Source organism: Neovison vison, chromosome 10 (assembly GCF_020171115.1).
Source record: "Neovison vison isolate M4711 chromosome 10, ASM_NN_V1, whole genome shotgun sequence".
Taxonomy (NCBI): domain Eukaryota; kingdom Metazoa; phylum Chordata; class Mammalia; order Carnivora; family Mustelidae; genus Neogale; species Neogale vison.
The window spans coordinates 11,361,897-11,374,360 of NC_058100.1; positions in this window are offsets into that span (position 1 = coordinate 11,361,897).

Sequence of the window (12,464 nt, forward strand, 5' to 3'; positions counted from 1 at the left end):
CATGAAATATAATAGAACCCCAGCCATTTGCTGAGGCACATTCCTGCACAATGTTTATTTTGAAGAAGGGAAAAAAATATATTGTCCTTGGCAGACAACAATAAAAATTTTTTAAAAAGCTGTAACTTGAATCTCTGACCATATGCTTCTTGTTGCCAGTTGTGTTTAAAAACTCCCTGCTGGTATCAGAGAATTTCACACTGAAGTGATAAATCTCTTGTAATATTTATAAGCATCTTCATTACAGACCCAGAAAGATATTTAAAGTCACCAAGGCCCTCAAGGCTGAATTTGGAATGGGTGGGTGTTGAGGAGGAGATGAGGCCTGAAAGCCAATTCCAGACTCACCCTGATCCTAGTCTTGGCCCAGTTATCAAGTCCACAAAAGTCACTCTGCCCCACTATCTCATCCAGCTGTAGGAACTGAGCCTTTGTGAGCTAGATGTGTTCTCAGCAGACTTAATCCCTGAAGCCAAGGAGGATGGGTAGGAATAACCTCCTCTTCAGTCTTGAGGACATTGGAAGGATCCACCTTTGGTCAGAATGGTGGGGGGTGTTGGGATGCCTGGGTGGCTCAGTGGGTTAAAGCCTCTATCTTCAGCTCAGGTCATGATCCCAGGGTCCTGGGATCGAGCCTCGCATCGGGCTCTCTGCTTGGCAAGGAGCCTGCTTCCTCCTCTGCCTCTCTGCCTACTTGTGATCTCTGTCTGTCAAATAAATAAATAAAATCTTAAAAAAAAAAAAAAAAAAGAATGGTGGGGGTGTTGTTGGGTTTTTGTCTTTGCTTTTGTTCAGTAAAAGCTGGCTCACCACCAGAGTTGACTTTGGAGCAAAAGTCGACTCTATTTTGGTGGTACTATTAAGTGAACTGTCTAAGGTTATCAAAGCCCTGGACATTTTTAAATGATATTGAAATCCCTAAGTTGCTTTCTTACATATGTGCTTAGTGTCACAGTCTTGGCCTTTTTTCATTGTCCAATCCTTTTTAGGCTGAGTGTGTATACGTGAAAATGGTAGAACAAAACAAAACAAATCCAAAACCAAGACAAAACGAAACAGCCTTAAGGTGGGGTCTCAATAGACAGCCCTTGAAAAGGCAATCTGATTTCATTTATAAGAATTCCTTCGTTGAATAGCAGTTTCCCAAGACTGTTTAAAGATAAAATCTTCAAGTCTAGAAGCTGATTCCATCAATTGACATTTAGATGTCCTCAGACATGTTGCTTCCTTTCGATTATTTGGCCTTAGCCTTGGCCTTTTCCTCTTAAGCTCTTTCAATAAATAATATGTATAACTAAGTCCTGACTGTTGATAACAATGGGGGAGAGGGGAAGCAGAGATCATTAAAAGGTAATCACCAAAGCTAATCACCAAATCAACTTTAGACATTAATCTTGCTGTTTTCCCATGGAATCTTTCATTGGAAATGCTGACCCACCAAAGTGATGGGTGGTAGGTGAGCCCTGCACGAGAGGAAATGGACATGCAGAATTCCAAAGCCTGTGCAGCTTACCAGGAGACTCTGCTCTGGCCCTGCCTGCATAATGGAATGGATTCTTGTTTTAGCCTGAAGGAGGCCAAGACATCCTTCGGCACCAGGAATGAGTTCCATGCACCAGGCAGAATTCTAAGATGACTCCCAAACTTCGCTTCCTGGGTGTACTTGTCCAATATAATCCCCTCCCCTGATTTGTGGACAGAAACTGTATGAAGGGTGGGGTATCACTCTTGTGATTAAGGTAATTATCCTGGCAAAGATGAAGAGATTTTGCAAATGTAATTGAGATCTCAAATCAGTCAGTTTCCAGTTAATCAAAAGAGAGATTGTCTTAAGTGGATATGACTTATCAAGAGAATGCCTTTTAAAAAGAAGCCTCCTCCTTCCTCAGAAGAGAGATACGCTCCTCAGCAGATATCCTACTGGCCTCGAAGAAGCAAAAAGCTATACTGTGAACTGCCTGTGGAGAGGGGCAGCATCTAGGAGCTGAGGAGGCCTACAACTAGGACGAACTGAATTCTGCCCACAGTCTGAACCGGTTTAAAAGAGGAACCAGCCTCAGCTTGTAATGTTGTTGCATTGTTCACGCATTGTTCAATCCTCTGAACGTAGCCTTGGGAGACCTTAAGCAAAGGATCCAGCTAACCCGTGTCCAAACTCCTGACACAAAGCAGCTGTGAGATAGTAATAGGTATTGCTTTAAGCCACTAAATTTTTGGTAATTTGTTACTCAGCAGTAGATGACTAATACAACTGCCCTACAGACAGCTTGGCCAGTTTTTAAATGGTGGAAGTTCTACCTGAAACCTTCTATTGCTACCAGTGGCAGTTCCTCCATAGGAGGCACCGGTAGTGAGCAGGAGACATGATTGGGGTCCATGCCTGAGATCCCCTGATTGCTTTCAGTGGCATGTAATTGCCTTCCTGAAGTTCCTGAGGCCCTGAGGGAATATTGGCCACTATTTTTTTTTTTTTTTCTCTCAAGGCAGCACTCTGGCTAGTCGGCGGGGGCCAGGGGGGGTGGCATTTTGTGAGACCACACTCGCCTGGGTTTAAATGCCCCATTTGGTATTTATGAGCCACGTAACTCAGGCAAGGTATTTAATCTCATTAAGTCTCAGACTTGTAACATAGAGACAATAATATAATTTCCAAGGTTATCATGAGCACTAAATGAAAGATCTATATGAAACCCCTGGTCCAGAGACTGGATGCCCACATGTGCTTAACAGGTTAATTTTCTCCAAGACAGCCTAAGCTCTGTTGGGCTGCCAGCTTTGATCCTGCCTCTGCTGCCTGCTGGTAAGTCAATTAACTTTCTGCTTCCTAATTATCATGAGCAAAATGAAAATAGCATTAGTACTTATTGTACATGGGTGGTTATTGGAAGGATTCAAGAAAATAATCTAAGGGACACACTCATCACTTGCCCAGTACACAGTAATGTTAGTGTTCTTACTCTCACTCCTCTTCTGGTTCCCAAACTGGAGTGCATTGTTTCCTGCACCATGATCTCATGAACTTGGACTGATGGCTAAGCTAGCCCTTCTCATATTCTGCAACACATGTAATGTAATAAGTTGTATGCTTTTCTTTCTCTCCCATTCTATCTTCTGCTTTTTCAAGGGCAGGAGCCATGACTAATTCATTTCTGCAATGCACACAAAGCTTTGCCCATGGCCTTCGGCATAGCAGATGATCAAGAAATAGGGACTTGATTGAATCTGCAATAGAATTGAACAGACTCAGTATCAGATAGGAGCTAATTATGGAAACCAAGAAACAGCGGTGACCTTGTAGGATCATCTGGTCTTTCCTTCTTGGTAACTGAGTCAGCCAAGATCAATGGGTCTCTAGTCTTGGTTGACAGATCCTGACATAAGTAGCTGTCCATACCATTCTTTAATCAACCAAACAAGCATTTATTTCTGGGAATATACATCTAAGAGATGCTGTGATGGTGCAAGCCCAGAAGTAGGTAGGAGACAGAGTCCTGCCCCCAGAAAGCTTATTGATGTCACAGAGAACGCTTCTCCCCAAGACCCGAAATTCTCTCCCTCTCGGTCCCTCCCTCCCTGCTGACGGTCTGCTCACATCCTCTCCTCTGAACTCAGGAGAGACTCTCAAGACAGCTGCTCCCCATCCTCAGCCACATGACCCTCACATATTTAAGGCCTATTACTGAGTCACTCCTCAACCCTTACTTCACTTAAGCTCTGCTTCCAACGCAAGGATATTGATGATGACCTGCCTAGTAGGGCGACTCCGGGAAATAACTCATTAAAATGGCTGCGCAGTGCGACACAGAGGCCAAAGAACAAGGCCGAGCCGCTCTCCCCGGCACTCCATTCATTTTCAAGGCAAAACAGTTCTGGATCGGAGCTTTAAAAAAAATGCCAAAGATAAAGCGTGTCTCCCTCCCCACCTTGAGGTATTTGTTTTCAATGAGGACCTAGGCGCTCACCCACTCACCCACCTCCTTTCTGCCTTTATCACAGCACATTCCTCATCTGTTCTTTTATTCACGCAGGCTCCTTCTCATTGTCTCCTGCTCAGAAACGTTTGATAAGAATCTCACCAAGTGGCATTAGGAAAATCCGCTGTTCAACAAAGGAACCTGTCATTGTGCCCCAGGCACTTCAAAGCTCTCACAAGATCTTATTTTTATTATTTCTCTTTTTTTTTTTTCCCAAAAGTATGAACAATGTGTTTTGCATCCCAGACATTCTGTGGGAAAATGTAATTCTCTCATTAGTTGCATCCTGAACTGCTATGACAGACAAAACGATATAGTAATTCATGCTGAGATTTGTCAAAATGTTGTAAACTCTATTTTTGTCTACTGTACATACAATAGCACTGATTAGACCTCACTGAGGGCGTCAGTGGACACCAAGGGTCAGAGGTCTCTCATAAATTAGTTCAGACTTCATGTTAGAACATCTTTGTTTAATTATTAATTCAGTGTAACTGAGGCTTATGTTTGGTGTGAGGAGAGTGGAAAGAGCCTAGATTCTCATGGGAAGAGCCAGACACGTCCACCAGACTCTAGAGTAATAGTAACAGGGGTAATGAACGGTGTGGGCACAGAGTGTGACGTTCAAGTGGATTTTAAACCCAACTTGGGCCTCACAATTCTGTAGATCATTCTTAACATACATGGGGTTGGTTTTACAGATCAAATTAATAAAAAAAAAAAAAATGACCATACATTGTAGACACCAGGAATTAAGAGAAAACACGGCAGATGGCAAGGAAGTATAAACTGAGAAGGAATGAAAGCTTGGTCCTTGGGATCCATTCACATTCACCAAAAACATCGACTTTTGGCTAGTGCACACTCAGCCAAAAGTGGATAGTATTTTGTTGTGGATCTCATCCTATTTCTCCTGTCTGGCGATGGTATATGATACAGATCTAGTCGCATTATTTTACACATGTGTAGATTTTTAATTGACTGCAACATTGTCCTCCATTCTTTGTGTATACATACCATCTTAGACTTCCTGTTCCCTTAAGAATGGACAGATGATTGCCTTTTGCTCTCCACTCTTTCAGTTACTTATACTAGCCAACTCTTTCCCTGCTGGCTTTGTTGATAATTTCTAATTCTGACATAATTTCAAGCTTACAGCAAAACTAGAAGAGGAGCACAAGGCCCTCCCAGACAGTCTACCCACATTCACCAATTATTTACATTTTGTCCCATTTGCTTTATCTATTATCTCTATACCTGTGGGTTTGGTTTTTTTTAAGCATTTAAGATATGTTTAAACATGTCATCAGGCCCCTTTATCTCTGAGTATTTTAGTGTTTTTTCCTTAAAAGCGAGAACATAATCTTGGGTATCACGGTTCTATGATCAAAATCAGGATATAAACATTGATATCGTGCCATTATCTAATTCAGAGTGCATATTCAAATCTCATCATTTGTCCTATTAATGACATAGAGCTATTGCACTTTCCTTATCCAGGGTGATATATTTTGCATCTCTTTAATCTCCTTTAAAAAAAGATTTATTTATTTTATTTGAGAGAGAGAGAATGTGCACATGAGTGTGATGTGGAGGGGCAGAGCAAGAGGGAGAGAAAGTCCCAAGCAGACACTGCACTATTCCAGGATCTGGGGACGAGGGGAGAGCTCAGTCCCACCATCCTGACATCACAGCCCTGAGATCACAACCCAAGCCAAAACCAAATGCCATTCACTTAACCGACCTTTTTTTTTTTTTTTTTTTAAGTCATCCCTACATCCAGCTTTGGGCTCAAACTCAACAACCACCAGAACCAGTGTCTCATGCTCCACCAATGCAGCCGGCCAGGCACCCGCTGTTTCATCTCCTTTTATCAGGACTATTTCTTCAGCCTTTTTCTCAATCACCACATTTTCGAAGAATGCAGACTCTTCAAAAGAAGAAGAGGAATTTTGTAGAACGTCCTTTGGTCTGGGCTTGTCTAAGGTTTCTTGATATAAGGTGGTGCCTGCCATATTTCTCCACGGTCTAACAGTAGTATTTTTTTCCTTCATAAATAATAAGTAATACACTGGAAGATCCCTTAAGACCATGTAAATATTCTGTTCCTCTCCAAACCTTCATATTAGTTTTAGTAGCCGTTGAGTATTTTCTAATTCCATTCCATTGTTCCTTCCATTGTAAGAAAGATTTCGCTCTTTATCCCCATGTATTTATTTATTTGTTTGTTTGTTTCTATCAGTATGGATTGGTGGATTCTCATCTTATTTGATGAGTTCAATCCTTTAATGTTACTCCTTGTTTGATTAAAAAATTGTCACAGATTTGGATACTGACAACCACTTCAAACCAGTGTCACTATCATTTTGACGTATCCCCATTATTGGGGCTCAAATGCTTCCTGACTTTCTGTCACAATAAGATGCTCTGGGCTCATCTTATATATTTCCCGCCCCAGCCCTGGAATCAGCCTTTCCTTCTGAGGAGTCCTATGTACATCTTTACATATAAATGATATATGTATAATGTATACATAATTGTTTATTATATAACCGACAATGGTTTATAATCTAATTACAGAAAATATACTCTGTAAGATTTCAATCTTTTGAAATGTATTCAGACTTATTACATAGCCGAGCATGTAGCCTATCTTAGTAAATGCTTCGTGTGCACTTGCAAAGAATGTGTAATCTACAGATGTTGGTTATAATGTTCTATAAATGTCATTTAGATCAAGGTATGTTAATAATATTATTCAGATCTTCCATCTCCTTGATGTTGTTTTTGTGTAGTTGTTCTATCAGTTTCTGAAAGAGATGTAAGAGTATCTTTAATTGTGGTTGTGGGATTCCTTCTCCCTTTAGTTCAATCAATTTTTGCCCAATATATTATGTAGATCTGTTATTACACACATACATGTTTCTGGTTGTTAGGTATTCCTGATGAATTCACCATTTTATGATTATGAATGCCTCTCTTATCTCTGATACTATGCTTTGAAGTCTATTGTGCCTGATTTTAACACAGTCATTCAAATTTTCTTATGTCTACTGTTTACATTGTGTATCACTACCTGTTCTTTTACTTTCAATTTACCTGCATTCTTTTATTTAAAGTACCTTTCTTGGGCACCTGGGTGGCTCAGTGGGTTAAGCCTCTGTCTTCAGCTCAGGTCACTATCTCAGGGTCCTGGGATCAAGCCCCACATCGGGCTCTCTGCTCAGCAGGGAATCTGCTTCCTCCTCTCTGCCTGCTTCTCTGCCTACTTGTGATGTCTGTCTGTCAAATAGATAAATAAAATCTTTAAAAAAAAATAAAGTACCTTTCTTGTAGACAGAAAATAAGTTCAGTCTTGCTTTTTCATTCATTCCTACAAACCCTATGAAATTGATCCAATTACAATCAATTTAATGATTAATGTCTTGGATCCACCTCTACCATTTGCTCTTTGTTTTTCATTTCTTCCATTTTGTTTTTATTTCTCTGTTGTTATTTTTCTGTCTTTGTGGTTAATTGAATTTTTTTTTAACATTTCAGTCCTCTACTGGCTCTTAAACTTTGTCCCCTTTATTTGTTTTGTTGTTGTTGTTGTTCAGTGGTTGTTTTTAGAGATCCTTAACTAATCACTTAGAGTTAATATGAAAATGTAAGTTAATATAAAATATAACATGAAATATAGGAACAGCATTAACAATAGGGTTCTATTTACTTACCCCCAGCCTTTGTGCTATTAGTACATACATATTACATCCTATATATTATACATCCCCAAATACAATATTATAACTTTTGCTTTATATAGTCATATGCTTCCACAAAATTAAAAGGAAAAAAGGGTACTTTCAACTTAACCACTGAGTTCTCTATTTCAACTATTATTATTTTCAAGTTCAGTATTGCCAAATGGAAATACAGCTCAAATTCGTGAGTCTTATTCCTGCTTTATGTTTTCAATTTTCTTCATTAGGGCTTTGAAGATGTTCATTAAGTTTATTTTACGTTCCTATTCTTCCCAACTCATTAATTCTTCTTCCTCTGGTATATGATTTGTTGTTCAGTTGGGGCCCTTCTTTGGTGATGCTTGTGTTCCTTGGAGTTCTCATTTTTGTTCTTTCCGCATTTAAGTCCACTGGGCACTCCCAAAGCCTTAGATTTCATAACTTCCAAGTGAGTTGGGAGAGTGAGAATCTCTCCAAGTACTTGAGGAGGACATTACAATTTCACTATAACCATTACCTATGTAATCACCCTCAAGGAAATGCCTGGAGGACCTACCCTGGCACTACTCTTTTTCAGAGATGATCTTTCTCTGTGGTAATCACCAAACCCAAAGCATCAGCAGGAATGTTTTGATGAGGGAGTACTCAGAGGAGGCCAGCTACCCTCCACTTACCAATCGAGGAAAAATCTAAGATCATATTCTTCTGCCTCTGCGATGCACAAATTTTTTGTTTTTCTATAAGGTCCATGTGGTGTTGGTGTGATTCATTTAGATAAATATGAAAGAGAGAAAAGAGTCCAGCTGGAAAGCACTTTCCAAGCACAACCTCTGTGCCTTAGTCAGGGTTCTCCTGAGAAACAGAACCAATGGGAGATAGACCAATCAATCGACTGATAGATTGTAAGGAATCGACTCATGCAATTCTGGAAGCTAGTAAGTCCCAAGACCTATAGTCAACAAGATGAGGATCCAGGAAAGCCACTGTATCAATCTAGCCCAAGTCTGAAGGCCCAAGAACCAGGAGAGCTAATGGTGTAAGCTTCAGTCAAAAGTGGGCAGCTCAAAACCTGAGAAGAACTATATTTCAGTTCAAGTCTAAAGGCCAGAAAAGACTGATGTCCCAGCTCAGCAGTAAGGCAGAAGTAGTCTCCTCCAATTCAGACTTTTTTGTTCTGTTCAGGTCTTTGATTGGGACCCATTCAATTAGGGAGGGCAATCTGCTTTGATCAGTCTATAGATTCAGATATTAATCTCATCCAGACACCCTCAAAGACACACTCAGAACAATGTTTGACCAAATGTCTGGGCACCCCATGGCCCGGTCAAGTTGACCTCTAAAGGTAATCGTCGTGCCCTGTCTGTAACACTTGGCCCCCTCCTGTTATGCATTCCCATCTCCCATCCTGACCACAATCCTTAAAGTTTTCTCTTAGGTTCCAGGATCCACCAACTCCCTGTTTAAGAGAGTCTCCAAGACTGGGCTCTGGGAGGAAACCAGCACCCTGTGCTAGATTGCCATCTTCTGTGGAACAGAAAGCTCTCAAAGTGTTTAATTTCCACCTTATTTAAATACCCTTGATTGTGGGTCTGTTCTAAAGCATTTCTTTAAAAGCTGTGAAAGCCTCAAGAGCAACTTTCTTGAAACCTCTCTGATGTTTAATTAACAAACTTGCTCTTAACCAAGGTTTGTTTGGCTGGGTTTCTGTGCTTTGTTTTTAGCGAGTTCTGATAGTTGAAATTAAATATGTTAGCCATACAGGAAATAGGACAGGTCTGGGGCCAAAAGAAGTTAGCTATAGGAAGTGGAATTTCTGAATAAGGCAGTGGATGAGAGTTGTTGACTGATATATACAGTACATCTAGCAAGATTCAATCCCAGAGGAAAATGATTTTATAGACTCAACCTTATTGATGGTACCAGATTTCCCTTTCCCCCAAGGAAGCATTTCCCGGCTCTCCATCCAAACCTCCTATTGCTCCCCCATGCTCCTTTTCCTAAGGAAAGAGAACTAGGCTCCAAAGCCCCAATTAGAGAATGCTTTGCTTCTGGGTGAATGGAGAGGTGCAGAGCTTTGGCCTAAAAAGCCTGAAATCCAAATAAATATGCTAAGTATCAGAGATTTTTTTTTAAACCTTGGCCTGGATGTTGTGTGGCCTGTGTTTTATGCTGCATTTCAATATGCTTTTTTTTATTATTATGTTATGTTAGTTATCATACAGTACATCATTAGTTTTTGATGTAGTGTTCCATGATTCATTGCTTGCGTATATCACCCAGTGTTCCATGCAAAACTTGCCCTCCTTAAAGCCCCTGGGCTAACCCATCTGCCCACCTCCCTCCCCTCTAAAACCCTCAGTGTGTTTCTCAGAGTCCATCGTCTCTCATAGTTCATCTTCCCCTCAGATTGCCCTGCCTTCATTTTTCCCTTCTTTCTCCTAAGGTCCTCCGTGCTATTCCTTATGTTCCACGTATAAGTAAAACCATATGATAGTTTATTTTCTCTGCTTACCTTACTTCACTTAACATAATCTCCTGTCACAACCATGCTGATGCAAAAGTTGGGTATTCGTCCTTTCTGATGCCCAAGTAATATTCCATTGTATGTATGGACCACATGTTCTTTATCCATTCATCTGTTGAAGGGCATCTTGGCTCCTTCCACAGTTTGGCTATTGTGGAGATTGCTGTTATGAACATTGGGGTGCATATGGCCCTTCTTTTCACTACATCTGTATCTTTAGGGTAAATACCCATAGGGTAGCTCTGTCTTTAATTTTTTGAGGAACCTCAACACTGTTTTTCAAAGTGGCTGCAGCAGCTTGCATTCCCACCAACAGTGTAAGAGGGCTCCCCTTTCTCCACATCCTCTCCAACACTTGTTGTTTCCTGTCTTGTTAATTTTTGCCATTCTAACTGGTGTAAGGTGGTATCTCAATGTGGTTTTGATTTGAATTTCCCTGGTGGCTAACAATGATGACCATTTTTTCATGTGTCTGTTAGCCATGTGTATGTTTTCTTTTGAGAAGTGTCTGTTCATGTCTTCTGCCCATTTTTTGACTTGATTATTTGTTTTTTGAGTATTGAGTTTGAGAAGTTTGTTATAGATCTTGGACATCAGCCCTTTGTCTGTAGTGTCATTTGTGAATATCTTCTCCCATTCCGTGGGTTGCCTCTTTGTTTCGTTGACTGTTTCCTTTGCTGTGCAGAAGCTTTTTAGCGTGATGAAGTCCCAAAAGTTCATTTTCAATATGTTTGTAACCATTCTCTTAGTTCTTGAGGAAGAGGGGAGGAGGTGAGATTTCAACTGCTCCATCCCTCATTCTGTCTTATGAAGAGCAGGGCTCTGGCCAGTCTCATGGAGAGAGACATGCTTAGGTTTTCTCTTATTTCTTTTTCTTTTCTTTTTTTTTTTTTTAGAAGGGGAGAGAGAGAGAGGAAAAGAGAAAAGGGAGAAAAAGGACAGAGGGAGAGGGAGAATCTCAAGCAGTCTCTACCCCTAACACAGAGCCTAATGTGGAGATCTGCCCCCTACCCTGAGATCATGAGCTAAGCCAAAATCAAGTGTCCGGCGCTCACACCGACTGAGCCACCCAGGCAAACCTGCTCATGTTTCTTTATGTTTTCCTTCCATGAAGTCACCAGGATTCAGGTCAGAAAGAACTCAGGTTGAAAATCCTCTACTCATTTTTCATTTAACCCTGGGGCGGTTGAGGTGGAAGGGTGGGTGTAGTGGGACGGAGAGGAACTGAGGCCAGAGGGAGTCAGCAGTCTGCTCAAGGTCTCTCAGTTGCAACAGTGGACTAGAAGCCAGGTGGTCTAACTCCTAACCAATGGTTTTTCCACTAATACTGATTGTTAAAATCTGCCCTTCAAAGCTCTCATCTGTTAAATGGTTAGGTTTCTCATCCTGAATGGATGAATGGCCTTGGCTCTCAGAGCTAAAAGTTTTATTCTTATTTGTTTCTATGATTTTGCTTCTTCATATTGGAGGGGGACAGCTCAGGGACTGGGTAAAGGGTAGAAATAAATAAAGTAACCTGATTTGAAACAATTTGATTAGTCTTTTTTTTTTTTTTTGACAGAAGTATTTTCTAAAGCTGAGATTGAGAGAGAAATAGGGTACAAGAAGACCCTCCCTTGCTTTCATACAATCAGTGGGCTAGTTTGGGCCCAGCTCCAACTCAAGGTCACACTGTCATTCTTAATTTTCAGTGCATTGTGTCTCAGTTAATCTATGCTCCCTAGCTTCCTATGTAGGTGGGAAATATTTACTTAAATATTTAAATATTATATCTAAAATAAAAATATTTATTTTATTTACTTCTCATCGTAGGTAGCAAATATTTATTACATGAATGAATGCACAGATAAGTATTATAGGGTTTGTAAATATCAGGTGGAATGTATATAGGACCCAATACTGTGTCTACACACACAAGTAGCAAACCAGCAGCCACAGGTTAAATCTGATCCACAGATTTTTGTCTTTGGCCCATGTCATGATTGGCAGAAATTGAGCAACATTTGACTTAAAAATACTGGTTCTCTTAAAAGATCAGCAGAATATCTATCAATGCTGCACACTTATTCCAGAATGAGGCAAACTGGTCAGAGCTGAGTGGAACTTAGATCTCCTTCAATGGAGCATGAGACCAGAGATGTTTGTGTCCCTACCAATCATAATGTGTGGGCTTGTGCACTTCACCTGGTCATCTTCTCTCATTGTTGTTACAAACAAGAATCCTGGAGGCATTTAATTCTTGGT